Below are 13337 nucleotides of genomic sequence, written 5' to 3' on the forward strand. Positions count from 1 at the left end.
ATCTAATAGAGCTTAGAAAGTTAATGAGTAACACACTTGTCAATTGCTAAAATGTACACAATGTTCTTTCATGCACAGTATCACAATTGTTCCCCAAAGCGGCCCTGTAAGTAAAATGTATTATTACCTTTCTGAGTCTAACCCCCAAAGGTAATTACTGTATTTATTTTTGGTTGTCAGCTCATGGCTAGAAGGCACCCTTTGTAGAAGCTGAGGAAGCTGTCCTCCTTGCTTCCAGATGAATTCACACAGCCTACCACTGTATCGGGCAGTTCATGTCCCACAAATATTTGCCAAATGTATAAATAAGTTCTCTCTTGATTACTTTCAGCCCGTTTGGTGGAAGGCAGATAAGGGACCTGGGATGTGATAGCCCCTGTGCGGTTCAGCAGCCTGTTTGCTCTTTTAAAAACTGAAGTGAAAAGGCTACAAATAAAACAGTTTTTACTAAATGAAGCTGAGAATGATAGGGTATGTTAGGAAATCAACATACATCAAATGTTGAATATCCAAAGCTTTAAGTATTCCACTCCTAGATTTAAACAGCTTTCACTAACTCTGGCATATTAAATATTTGCTTAATGAAGTATTTCAGGAGGTGAGGTACAAGAAAAGTACGGCCATAGTTCACAGAGCCATCAGGAATTTATGGCAATTCCTCTTTTGCCTTAATTTGCTTCCAGTTTGATTACAAACCCTCATTTTTTATAACAATGATATTTTTACAGGTAAGTCAGTCTGAAATATGTGGAGTTCTTCCTAACTTTTGAAGGTCAGCAGAAAAACAGACAACTCATTGAGAAGGAAATACGTCTAATTTTAAGAAGCAGGAACAAATCCTAACAGACAAGATCTCTGAGATCTAAACGCGGTCCAAAAGCTGACTTCTTACACAAGCAAGGCTGTAAATGATAATCATTCACCAATGACAGTGAAATTCCGGACTTTGCCCCGTCAATCAATAGATGTACCAAAGTTACCCCTTAAAAGAGATGCCAACTCAAGCCCTGAATATTCCATTTGCCTGAATCTGCCTTAGATTCCAAGATTCCAAGATTGTACTGGTTTCTGTTTTTGCGACACCCCCACTCCAAGTTAAAAGAGAGAGAGTTGAGAAAAATCATAGAATCCTGAACTTGTGCGAGTGATACAGTTAAACCGGGCGACCTCTGGGGCCCTGCCCTGACCAGGCAGTGTACATCTGTCTACCATCCACTCATCCACCTTCAGTAAACAGAGGGCTAACAGACCCGTCCCTGCACCTGCCCTGAAGCACCAGAGAAGTACAGACTTCAAATGTTATTTGCAGTCAGTCGCTGTAAAAGAACTAATAAATGACTTCAGGCTTGACGACAACCTCGGTGATTCCTGAAAATGCACAACAGGAAATGTAACTATCCTCCACCCTCCGGAGCCATTCATCAAGAGCAGCCCGGAGTCCCAGTCACAGGGGAGGCCAGGGGCAGAAAGCTAACCCCGGCACCACTTCGCCTCCCTGGCACAGACACAACCAAGGACAGGGAGTGCCCACATCAGAGGGAGGAGGGGAGGAGGAACATGTCCCCAAGTTTCAAACACAGGGGGCTACGGGGGTCTGCAAACCAGGCAGCGGACGAGTTGACAGCCTTGACTGCCAACCCCTAGTGTCTTATTTACAGCCGATCACCAAGGGTCTTGCCTCCACCGGCTGACCCGGGCATCTCACCTGGTGCCCGAGCACAGTCCTGGCTCAGGGCTGAGGCTGCTGGCCTCCTTCCCTTCCCTGCTCCTAAAGGGCAAGGAGCCGAGGGTGGCCAACGATCCAAGACCCCGGGGCCCAGTGGAGGCACCGGCTGCGACGTCCGGGCCCTGCGCACTCGCTGAGGCTTCCTCGGGCGACTCAGGGGCGCCGGCCCCCAAAGCCGAGTGGCGGGGACTGGCCGGGCACCGCGATTGGCCGCGGCCCGCATCGCTCGCCCAGAGAGCCGGGCCGCTGGGGCGGAGAGGAAGTGGCGGCTGCCGCTCTGCACCAACCATGTTCGGCCGGCGGGCGAATGTCACCCGGCGCCCGGAGCGGGTCGGAGGGCACGGGGCGGGCACTCAGATCTCCACCGCGTCCCGGAGACCCCCAGAGGGTTCGCCAGCCCCCAACTCCTGCCCGCGGGGGCGCCGCACGGTCCCCGGAGGCTCCCCGCCCCCACACATCGCCCGTTCCGTAGCCAAGGCGGGTCGGGCCCAGCGCGCCAGGCCGGCCCCGGGGCGCCCGCGGGGACCCGGAGGCGCTCGCAGCTAGGCCGCGCCGGGGTAGGTGACCCCTGCGCACAGAGCCCTCCCGAGACGCGCCTCTCGGGTGCCTTGAGCACTGGGACAAGTGCAGTGACAAAGCCCCGAGGCCGGGCCAGGCGCTGGCCGGCGGGTACGAGGACGCGACGTCCCTGGCGAGTGGCGGCGGCCCAGCCCCCAGGAAGCCGGGCGCGCCGGCCAGGCCCGCGCCCAGCCGCGCGCGAAGCCCGCCCGGCCCGAGTGGCCGCTGGCACCCGATGCCCGTCACCCGATCCGGAGCCCCGCGGGCGAGCGCATCCCGGGAGCGCCTCATGGCACCCATCAAGTTTACTGTGGCTACTACCCGGGCATGGGTATCTGGGGACCGCGGGTGCCAGTCTATTTACACCAGAGACTGCCCGGAGAGAAGGGCTGCCGGGCACCGAGAAGAACCCCGTTCCCTTCTTCGGACCTGGTGGCGACAGTGTCTGTAAACACACATACACACACACACACACACACATACACACACACACGCACACGCGCGCACACACAGACACACAACCCAATATTATTTTAAATGAGGCCCGACTCCAGCGGACCAGCACCCACAACGCACGACACCTGGGGCGCAGAATCACACAGAGCAGCTCTATGTCCATGGAGCCACCTCTTCGCATCTGCAAATCCAAAAGTGAAATTAAACCTCCACTAACCTCCTCCTCCCTCTCTACCTCCTCCTCCTCCTTGCAGCCTCAGCAGCCCCAGTACCAGCAGCAACAGCAGCAGACCCTGCTTCCCCTAAAATCAGATGATCCATAACTGCGCCGACTCTTCCTCCAAAAATCGGTATTAATATTTATGAACCCCGGCATTTTCCGTCTGCAAAACATCGTGTCAAAGCATCAGGACGCACATACATACAGAGCTCCTCCTGTCCCCCATCAACATGCCCTCGAGAGAAAACACACGCACAGTCACAACTATTATTTGAAAAAAATGTTACCTCTCAGTGTGCTTTTTTTCACGCTACCAATACAATTCCGCAAGGTGTAAGTGTTGTTAGGGTGTGTAAAATGGAAATGAAAGCCCGTCAGTTGAATAATCGCAGGAGCAAAACTAAAAGTTACTCCCCGGCTTGCCTGAGAACAGTCCAGATCGAAAGCAAAACAAGGAGAGGAAACTGCGAGGAGCCGAGGCTGGAAATCCCCCCACCCCCGCCCTCTCCCGGCCCCGCTCCCTCCCTCGCTCCCCCTCCGCCCTCCTCCCTCCCCGCCCTTCCTCCCCAGTGTTTGTTTCAAGCTTGTGCAACCCGGAGGTGGAGGCAGAGGGAGGGCTCCAGCCGCCAGCCGGGAGGTGCGGAAGTTCGCCGCCGCTGTTCATTGGCGGGCAGCGCGGCTTTCATCATTTCTCGGAAAAGTCAATTTCATTTTCACTTCCCCACGTCGCGGCTGCGGGGGAGCAACAAGCGGCAGCTCGTGAGTGTGTGGATCGCGCCGAGGGGCGCTCGCTTTTCACCGCGGCCAGGCTGGAGTGGGGACTTCAGAAGTGGCGGGCCAGGCGCAGGCTGGGGATCTGGCCACCAGCTAGTGGCCATAGGGAAGGAAGCAGTTACCTGACTCTGCTTCCAACCTGAAGGTGGACACCGACCGGGGTGGGGGAGGCCTGGGAAGCCTGGCGACCCTTCCTGACCCGTGGGTTGAGTGTTCAGAACCTCTGTGCTCGGGCTGCACACACAAACTCCTCTTGGAAAGTCGCCCGCTGCAAAGGAATGTAAGGAACGAAGTCAGCTGAAAAGAGGGCATTACTTTCCTCCCGACTTTATTGCGTCTCCTACTGGTCTACTGGGGGGTGGGGGGCAGCCTGGCATTCTGTGTGAGAGCTAGGATGATTAGAAAGGCCTTCCCCTAGCTACCTCACGCCTTTACTGAGATGGCTAAGGTTGTGCGTTACTTAACTTAAAATGTCTTGCTTGTGGCTGGCCCTGGAGGGAAGGCTTAAAGCGACAGATTACTTCTAGCCAAGCCCATATTCGACCCTTTTATTAGCTGGACATCCCTGGCCGCTGCCCTCCATGCTGTACAATGGACCTGATGAAGAATTCAAGGCAGTCCGGTACCTATGACAGGCGCAACAGCTGCTGCCCATTAGCTCTCCTAGGCCAGCTCCCTTGGAACCTCCTCCTCTGTGGTCATTTAACTTTAAAAGTATTTCGGTACATTTAGTTACACCTGTTTCGTACCTTGGTTTACCATTTCATCAGCCTTCTCTAACCACTAGGGAAAGTCCCATCCTAGGAGACTGTAACGACCTAGGCGTGCACATCTGAAAACTAATTCTGTCTCCTGCTTGTCACCGAAGTGCTGGGTCCCACCGACAGGAGAAAGGAAAGTATCCATGGACTTGTGAAAGGAAAACAGCAAGATTAAGGACTCTGCCTTGTCTCAAAAATAGATCTCCCTTGTGTACACATCGTCCTTTACCCCTCCCCTAATAACACTGTAGAAACCTTGCTTTCATAGGTCCTACATCAATAACCAGGAGAGTGTACAAACTGCAAGATGGTTGTCCCTCTTTATCTACCAGGCACCTAAGTTAAAAACCTAATAACTGCTGACCGTTCTTTGCTTGCCTGCTTTGTCTGTACATGAGCGCATGTGGTACATGTGTGTGTGTGTGTTTGTGTGTGCGCAAGTTATGCACTCACAGAGGCCAGAGTGTCCTGTTCTGTCATTCTCTTACAGTATTGCTTTAAGACAAGGTTTCTCACTGAACCTAGAACGAGACTGGCAGCCAGCCGCTCCAGCAATCTTCCCCAGCCACAGCGCTGGAATTAAGTGGGCAAACAGCCAGGCCTGGCTTTTCAAGTGAGAACTGGGATTTGAACTCTCCATGCTTTCGCAGCCAGCAGTCTCCCCCACCAAGCCATCTCGACAGCCCCTGCTCGGTGCTGTTTTCTTTGCGGCTGTTGTTCTGCTTGTTTTATTTTTGTTTGTTTGTTTGTTCGTGTGTTTTTCTGTTTTCAGACCGGATCTTCCTATCTAAAGAAGTCCGGGCTAGCCATAACTGTGGCCCAAGTAGTCCTGGACCTAAGATGTCTCTGCTTTAGCTCTCCAGTTTTGAAATTATAGGTGTGTGCTATCGGCATCTGTTTATTTTCATCTGTACCCAGACAACTGTATTCTCTTCCCTAGAAGAAGGAGAGGAAGGGAAGAAAGGTGTCCTTCTGAAATTCTGGCTCATTCCATGCTCAATTCACCATTTTTTTATGTGCAGGCCCAAGTAGAGAAAGAAACAATGAGGTCTGATGGGACCAATCAATGTTACCTTGCTGGTGTCCATGACAGTAGCTGCCTCAGTGGCAAACACTCAGGGGAGCCAGACAGGACGTGCCCACAAGTTTCTACCCAGCATCCTAATGACTTATGGCCATGCACAGAGGCCAGTCTTGGAAGCCCCATTGCTGGGTACAGAAAGCATCCCAATTGTGTGCTTCTGAAGACTGTCCTCCCATCCATGAGTCTTCACTAGATGCTCGATCAGGATCTGGACCTGCCTACACTTAGTGCAGCCTGACCTCACTGTTTGAGGAAGAGTGATGTCCTAATCATGTGTGGTCTTTGAGAAGCAACAAAAAGTTGGCTAGGACTGTTTTGGGTTTTTTAGTTGTCTTTGACATCTTCCTTCCCACAACATCCGTCCATCCAATCACTCGTATCAGTATACATCCAATCACAATCAATCATGTCCTCTTCACACATGGATGCCATGCCCCAGTGTCTCTGGCTAAGGCACACCCCGAGAGCACTGCCTTCCGAGACCCCTGCCCAGTTGCCTTCTTGGGTTCCGACACATCAATAGACACGTTGTTACCAAAGTTAAGCAGAAACTTACTTCGCTTCCAGCCCAAGTCTAGTTCTCTCTCAGCCGCTCCGAAACCCATCTGGAGCTTTCAGAATAAAGGCCATACTAGTTGTAAGACACATAAAGTCATTTTAGTGTGGTGGCAGACTGCCATCTAACCTCATGTGCTGCCAGTGCACCCTCCAGGACCCACGCCCCTCCCTTGCTAAGCCAGCTGGCTTCCTTTTTGTGTAGAACATCAGAGTCATCCTTACGTTCCTTGTTTATCATTATCTTGGGGCCCAGCACATCCATGGTCAGATATTTTTAGATTCACAATTCCTTGTTCCTGTCGGTAACTTCTTACAGAACAGGCTAGACTGTCTCGGCGTTTGTTTTATACTTCAATAACATTTTAAATGATTCATTTACTTTATTTTATATGTATAAGTGGTTTTGCCTGTGTGCATGTAAGTGCAGTGTGTGTGTGCATAGAGCCCACAGAAATCAAAAGAGGACATTAGATCTCCTGGAGCTGGACTATGGGTGGTTGTGAGTCTGTGTTTGGGAACCAAAAACTGAACCTGGGTCCTCTGTGAGCGTAGTGAGTGTTCTTAACCGGTGAGCCATCTCTCCAGACCCCTTTAATAACATTTTAATACAAATGTAACTGATTACCATCATATGGAAGTCAGAAAATGTAGAGTCACTGAAAGAAAATAGCATTGCTGAGCATGATAGCAGACAACTTTAATCCCAGCACTTGTGAGGCCGAGGGAGGTCGGTCCTGAGTTCTAGGTAAGACATTGGCTTGAAGAAACAAGGTTGAAGATGTAGCTCAGCTGTTAGTGTTTTCCTTATGTGAGCGAGGACATGAAATCTGGCCCCCACCATGTGCATGAATGTACACACATACACACACACAGGGGCCAGGTAGGACCTAAAATTTTACCCTCAGAAATAGTTTTACCAGTATTTGTACATACTTCCAACTAGTAATTTTTCAAATGTGCTGTTTCCAGTTCTCATCCGCTCACTGTTTCACGTGCAGACTGCACTTCCCGTCCCCCTCCAGGCTGATGTGATATCTTTCTGTCCTGTTCCATTTCTTGGCTGCCTCCTGTTTTTCTGCCAGCCCCCTCAATTATGATGCTTCCCAGCACCCTATCTTCAACCCCCCTATTTTCTCATTTTATGTGCTCTTTCTCTTTGGGTGTCTTCCTCCACGCCCCAAACCTCAGCTATCACTACAGGTGGCCCTCAACTTAACAGTCGTTCTTTTGATTTTCCAATGATGCAGTGGCACAAAAGCAACAAGGACTCAGTGGAAACCTTGCTGCAAATTTTGAATGTTGGCCTTTTACTGGGCTAGCACTATGCAGTATAATACTTTGTTGCCATGTTGAGCAAGGCAGACATCCTCATCTCCTAATCAGCCCCAAGATCACCAGGTGAAACAGCCCACACCCTGCAATGTACTACTAGTTGCTAAACTGTAACTGTCCCTAGGCTTGGTATATCCAGTGCATTACAGGGTATAGTGTTTCCATTTGTGTTGGGTTTCTGAGGGTCAGGCCTCTTATAAGTTGAGAAACATCTATATTTGGTGATGATTTCAAAGTAAAACTCTGAGCTACAGTCATATTACCTCCTAGATGCCTATGAGATACATATATATCCAATTCAGGTCAATGCTCACACAAGGAAAACACAGGCTGGGTCTCACCATGTCAGTCAGGCTGCCTGGAAGTCAGAATTGTCCTTGATCAGCCTCACAAGTTCTGGGGTTGCAGGCTAAAAGTAAACTCATAACATCTTTTTCTACAAATTCAGATTTGTCATTTTATCAAGAGCCAGAAATCTGGGAAATATTACAGCCATCCCCACCTCTCTCTCTCTCTCTCTCTCTCTCTCTCTCTCTCTCTCTCACACACACACACACACACACACATACACACACACACACATACCCCTTGTCTGCACCCCTAGGCAGACAAAATTGTATTGCCTGCAATTTTCCAGACCCTTAACTCACAAAATATAGGGTGAATAGCACCATGTTCTTATGCCCTTGATGAGATGCCAGTACCAATCATAGCTATAAAATGACTCAGAGCATCCACATGGTATCGATACACCTAGTCACAAAATATTTCTTGGCTCTTTGATGATACATACACACACACATAAATCTCTGCAGAAAATTAGTCAATATAGCAAAAGAATGTTTTTGATAGTCTGTGAGAAAAGTGTCATTTGCTGAATGATGAAATTAAAATATTTCCTTGGGGACTGAGTTTTTCATTTCATCTGCAGAGTGGATGTCCTACAGAATCTCCCTGGGTGTCTTGATAGTGCTTTCTTTCTCTTTGGGAAAGTTGAGGAAAAGACACTGGTTTTTTAAACAGTTGATGTTGACTGAGGGGGACAAATTGGAGATACACTCTGAGTCCCTTTTTGAATGGGCTTTTAATTTATCTTGCAGACAAGTGAGATACTTAAACAAAATAATTAATCATTTAATTAGCAACTATTTGCTGGCTGCCCTTAGCACTGGCTGTATAGCAGTGAATGAAAGAAAGAGAGCCCCTGTCATCTTTTTTACAGTCTAGTCAATTCCTATTTCATTTCCATTGTAGCATCTCGGTAATGGCAGGGCCGTGGCCTCCAGCTATTATAGCAGCACCTAGAATTGTACATCATGCTTCTGAGAAGGTGCAATATGTGGCACGCTAACTCAGGTAAATATAAACACATCTGAGATGAAGTCAGAGACCCTCAGCAGACTGCCAGCGAAGGCTCCGGATCTGTCCACAGAGTCACTGGTACCACTTCTGTGCTGGCCACCCGGGCTCTCCTCTGAGGTTTTAAAATTCAGGGTGAGGGGAGAGCAGAAGAAGATGAGGGTTCCACACTTGCCAGAGCCCATAATCCACATAAAGGTAAGACCGGCGCTGCAAAGAACCTTCCGGGGACATCTAAGACGTGAATAAAGACAGCCGGGTTAAAGGCTAAACTCTAGCAAAGACAACAGAACTTCAACGATGTGCAGTTCTGTGAAACTACCAACACATTGAAGACATTTTTTGAGCATGTTTGCTCACTACTGTTTCACTAGAAACAGTAACAGAGCTTAGTCTGTTACAAAATCAGGAAAATCATGAGTTTACATTGGGTAATATATTGCCCAATGCTTAGTAATAAATATTCTGATGAATAAAAGGGAAACATAACTCTAAAATTTCCAAGGTAGTTCTCCCTTTCCCTCCTCCTCACCCCTCTCCTCCATCTCTCTTTGCGTGTGCATGAGTGTGTGTGTGTGTGTGTGTGTGCGCGTGTGTGTGTCTCCTCCCTTCTCCTTTCCCCCTCTCCCTCTCTCCTGTGTGTGATGAGTGTTCTTGTCCAAAGAGAAGCCTTTCAACTTCAAAAGACGTCATGAGATGTGTTTTGGAATCACTTCCCAAGTAACTGGGAGGGGTTCAGCCTCTGCCTCTAAAGCTGCCTGAGGAAGGGTCCCTAGCTTTATCTCGATGCTCATTGGAAAGACTGCTGTGATGCCCTTGGGGATTAAGGAGAGAGATTTCAGATGTGGAACTTCAAGGCAGCAAAGTAGAGCTGAGACCTGGCTCAGGTGGTGAAGTACTTCCCTCAAAAGCATGGGGACCAGGGTTCATATCCTTAGCACTCTCCTAAAGGCTGGGCGGGGAGCTACATGCCAATCATTCCAGCTATCTTAAGGCATAGGTAGGCAGGTCTCTGGAAATTTAAAGTTAACTTGGTCTATGTAGCAAGTTCTGGGCCAGGATTACCTAAAGACCCTGTCTCTAAACAAACAAACAAATAAGTAAATATAAGGTCATATTCTGGGTACTGGAGGCTACTGGGTAGATTTTGGCATGTAAATAGGGGCGGGGGCGTGGTTTAACCTTGAACCATCTTCTGGGAGTTGACAGAAGGGGTTGGAAAGACGTGGAATGTGGCAAGAGGTGAACAGAGCTAGCAACGGGTCTGGATTTTATTCCGTGGGTAGAGGGAATTGTGAAGGGGTCTGCGTGGGATCCACCTATGGTTTCAAAATCATGCTGTCAATTTCCCAATCGCCTCTTGAGCATCAAAGAAATTTCTCAACTTGCCGGCCTTTTGGAGGAATTCGCAACTGCTCCTAATTGCCTTTCTGTCCGTGACTTGAGAAATTTGCTGAAACACTGTTTTCTGGTCATTGTTTTCAATTCTGTCTTATAAGTTCGTAGGGCAGAATACTCATTTCTGTCTACTCTCCTCTAATTTCCTTCTCCATGGGTAAATGAAGTGAATTTAATTAATGGCTTTACACCACATACCCAAGTAACCTTATGGGGGGGGGGCAAATTTCAGGCATACACTTTGTCCTCAGTTTTTTTGGGTAAAAAGTGATGATTTTTAGAGATTGTGTCATGACTTTTAAAAAAAAAATCAATATTCATTCCAGAATTATAGTGGTTCCGGGGTATGGTTTGATTTCTAACATTGTTCGGATTTTTTTTTCCCATGAAAAAAAAATCTTTTTGTAATAGTTCCTACAATTTTTAAATTTTATTGACATAGGTGGAACTTCGTAACTTAACAACTGTTTATTTTTGATTTTCAAACTATGGATTCTGGCTTTAAGCTCCACTCTTGATGTATGTTTTGAACTTAGGCCTGGAGAAGTCCATACTGGCCTTAAATTTGTTATGTAGCCTCCACCGCCAAAGCTCTGGGGTTACAGGTGCACGCCTCTACGGCTGTCGGTTTGCCCTCATTTCTAACCAAATAGGTTTCCTTTTTACCTGTTTGATAACATTGCAGTTCTGGACTGGGAAAGAGAGGCTGTTGGTTGAAACGCAGAAGATAAAGAGATAAACTATTACAATCCAGTAGTCACCCTTCAATTCCAGATCGCAGGAGATAGGAAAGAAAACACAACCAGCCACGTCCAAGACACCGTAAAGCAGAAGAAAGTGCTCCAACCAAGCCGCACAAGGCTGTGCAGGCATGGGCAACACTGATGGAGTTCTATGGGGTGAACCTAGGACCGCACGAAGTGAGCCCAGCCATGTCAGGATTACCAGCTTAACGGGCCCATCATTGCTCACAGTATCCCCATATTATCTCCCTTTTATTTGTTTCCTGTCCCTTTCTGGATGAGGACTTTTCAGTCATGTGAAACTGGCTGAATCACAGCGCATGCTTCACGATACCTGCGGCTGATGCCAGCCATGCTGCCGTGAAATGTCCTGCTGGATTCTTTTCCCTGACTGAGAAACTGGCCCTGTCATCTCTCATGGTACTTACATCTGATCACATAAACACTTTCTCATTTGTGAACATTTTCGTTCATTATGAACCTAAGTGTGACAGTGGACACAAAATTAAATTTTTATGTGAATACCTCAATGAATATCATTCATAAACCCAAAGGAATTCTTCAAAATGTCAACAGTTCTCTTTGAATAAATTACTTCCTTTTCTTCTGGAACTTTCCCATTTGCCCCCATACCATCTATTCTGCTTGCCTGATGATTTCCATGTACAATGAAAATTATTTTTCAACTTAAAAGTAATACTTGATTATTGATTTCATTTTAAACAACATAAAATCTGGGATTCTTTTTCAGAAATTTACTCCATAGCACTTTTATGAATTTTATGTAAACTCCCTAAAACCTTTAGTTGTTTGTTCCACGGTATTCAAAAAGAAAGCACTGAGCTCCCACATCCAAGATACCATGCACACAGTACTCGACGGTGTTTAAAATCCATATATCTTCAAGTTACACTAAAGATCATCTTCCTGCAATTGCTTTATAATGTCTTAGCTATTTTTCAAAATCATTTGTTCCTTTTAAATATTCACTCCCGAAGGAACGTCTGTGACATGTAAGAAATAAATACAGACAAGCACAGTTTCTGGAATTCGATGCTCACAAAATATGAAAATAACATAATTCGCGTTCAAAACTTAAGCACCGTGTTTTAAGTGTGTTATTTGAAAGAGTTCAAGGAAATCTAATCACAATGAAAAAGTCTATTCTAGTTCTTAATTTCACTTCAGTTATGTGCAAGTTCAATTACTAGATTCTGAGAAGTCCAGTTCAAGGAGCTGACAAGCTGACTCGTAGGTAAAGGCGCATGTTACTTGGGCCTGACAACCTGAGCTCCATTTCTGGAACCTACAAAGCCCTGACTTCAGGACGAAATTCTCTCACTTCCACATACATGCCATTGCACACATGCACCCTACCCAGTACATACATCATGCACACATGTGCCCACACTAATAAAGCATAAACCTTTTAAAGAGTTCTCTTTTATTTGTGTGTATGTGTCTGTGTGAGTGCTCGCCATGTGTGTGGGAGAAGTATTTGGGGGGACCAGAAAAGTGCCTCAGATCTGCTGGAGTTTACAGCAACTGTAGTCTGTTAGGTGTGGGTGCTGGAAACCAAACTTGGATCCTCTGCACAAGCAGCAAGCGTTCTTAGTCTCTGAGCCATTTCTCCAGTTGAGTCTGACTATATAACTCTGACCTGTGTGGAACTCACTATTATGACAAAGCTGGTCTCAAACTCACAGAGATTCACCTGCCCCTGCCTTCCAAGTGCTGGCATTAAAGGCATGGACTATCATGCCCAGCCCAAATATATAATTGTTTTAAAGTCCAAATCAGAGGCTTCAGAGATGGCTCAGTGGTTAAAAACTATTTACAGTTCTTCTAAAGAACCTGCTTTCTCTTCCCAGCACCCCCATGGAGGTTCACAATCATCTGTAACCCTAGTTCTAGGGTATCTGACACCGCCTTCTGACTTCTATGGTCATTAGGCATGTATGTGGTATACAGACATACGTACAGGCAAAACATCCCATATGTACCATCTTTAAGGAAGAGCATAGCATCCTTCTCAGGTAGTGCAGTTGAGGGAAGGAGGCAAACAGCTAATAGAGTCCAGGCTACTGAAGATGCTTTGAAAACCAAGTGTCATGCACCTGTCTGCTCCGCACAGCTAGGAAGTCCACATCCCACGTTCAGATCTGGACAGTTACTCACCAGGAAGAGATGGATGCTTCTTTCATTGATGGGACACTTATCAGGGCAAACACAAAGCTAAACAGTCACAGACAAGGGCTGGCTATAACCTCAGCGTGTATGGCTACGTGTCCACCCCTCCCACCCAAGCTCCTGAGCACAGACTCGTGTGCTGGGAAACTTGGTGCCAGGGTGCAGGGCAGAGAGAAGG

At 47.4% G+C, this 13337-nt stretch overlaps 1 protein-coding gene and 1 long non-coding RNA gene across 6 annotated transcripts in view; one reads left to right on the forward strand and one right to left on the reverse strand.

The window, feature by feature from the left end:
* Positions 1 to 3443, reverse strand: part of Irf2 (interferon regulatory factor 2) — a 108546-nt gene extending 105103 nt beyond the window's left edge. The window contains exons 1-2 of one of the 4 annotated variants that reach the window (XM_085680287.2): positions 3248 to 3443; positions 2958 to 3123 (exon numbers count right to left, since the gene is read on the reverse strand). The gene's annotated coding sequence lies outside the window, so the exon portion shown is untranslated. Of the gene's footprint in view, positions 1 to 1705; positions 1861 to 2865; positions 2921 to 2957; positions 3124 to 3247 lie in introns of those variants that run through there. The other 3 variants (XM_048455811.3, XM_048455814.3, XM_048455812.3) reach the window with 3 other exon arrangements.
* A 109-nt stretch (positions 3444 to 3552) lies between these two features.
* Positions 3553 to 12403, forward strand: LOC125414036 (uncharacterized). Of its 2 annotated transcripts, none has more exons than XR_007236124.3 (2): positions 3553 to 5372; positions 8724 to 12403. It is a non-coding gene; the product is annotated as an uncharacterized LOC125414036 (long non-coding RNA). The 2 variants fall into 2 exon arrangements; XR_007236123.3 differs by having other exon boundaries at positions 3553 to 4014.
* The last annotated feature ends 934 nt before the right edge of the window (positions 12404 to 13337 follow it).

This window comes from Myodes glareolus, chromosome 23 (genome assembly GCF_982192425.1).
Source record: "Myodes glareolus chromosome 23, mMyoGla1.1, whole genome shotgun sequence".
NCBI lineage: Eukaryota > Metazoa > Chordata > Mammalia > Rodentia > Cricetidae > Myodes > Myodes glareolus.